Genomic DNA, 1041 nt, shown 5'->3' on the forward strand with positions numbered 1-1041 from the left:
CCCCCCCCCACCTATCCTCCTCATTCTCCATCCTCTGGTTCAACACCCCTCAGTCTCCCCCTGATTCTACCCCTTACTCTCCCACCTCCTCACCTGCCCCCCTCACAGTCTTCCCCTTAATTCTCTACCATCTTGCTGTCCCAGCTCCTGCCCCCCAAACACTGAACCCCATTTCAATGTGATTTACCTTTAACCAAACCATGGTGACCCTGCCCTATTACCTGAATGCCTTGCTATAATCACATCAATAATAAGTTTGAACATGTTCCCTCTGGCAGTCCCTTACTGCTTTCAGTCTCTGTCCCCTTCTGAATAACAATTCTATTCACTATTTGTCGACTGAGTTGAACCTTCCTCCAACCAAGGGGGGTTTTGGAAAATTAAAACTACTGAATCAAATATCTCATTTGTCATTTGGAGGATATAGTCTGTGAGAACCCAGGACCTTTCAGCTCAGATTTCCAACAATTTGATTGTGATTTTCTTCAGTTCCTCCCCTTTGTCCATTTCGTGACTTCTTGCTGTCTTTGGGATGTTGCTTGTATTGTCTGTAAAGATGTAAAATACCAATTCAATTCATTGGACATCTCCTGACTTACCATCTTTAATTTTTAAATACTGAGACCAATTTTCGATGGGACCCATGTTCAAATTATTATCTTTTTGCTTTTTAAAGTATCTCTCAAAAGTCTTACCATCATTTTTTTGTCTCTCTGGCTAAATTCCTCTCATATTCTACATTTTCATTCTTTATCCATTTTTTGGTCATTCTGTGCTGTTGGTTATAGAGTTATACAGTCACAGAATCATAGAGATGTACAGCTCAAAGGTAGAAGACAGAGGGTGGTGGTGGAGGGTTGTTTTTCAGACCTGGAGGCCTGTGACCAGTGGAGTGCCACAAGGATCGGTGCTGGGTCCTCTACTTTTTGTCATTTACATAAATGATTTGGATGTGATCATAAGAGATACAGTTAGTAAGTTGCAGATACACCAAAATTTGAGGTGTAGTGGACAGCAAAGAGGGTTACCTCAGATTACAAC

This window comes from Chiloscyllium plagiosum, chromosome 24 (assembly GCF_004010195.1).
Source record: "Chiloscyllium plagiosum isolate BGI_BamShark_2017 chromosome 24, ASM401019v2, whole genome shotgun sequence".
Lineage (NCBI taxonomy): Eukaryota > Metazoa > Chordata > Chondrichthyes > Orectolobiformes > Hemiscylliidae > Chiloscyllium > Chiloscyllium plagiosum.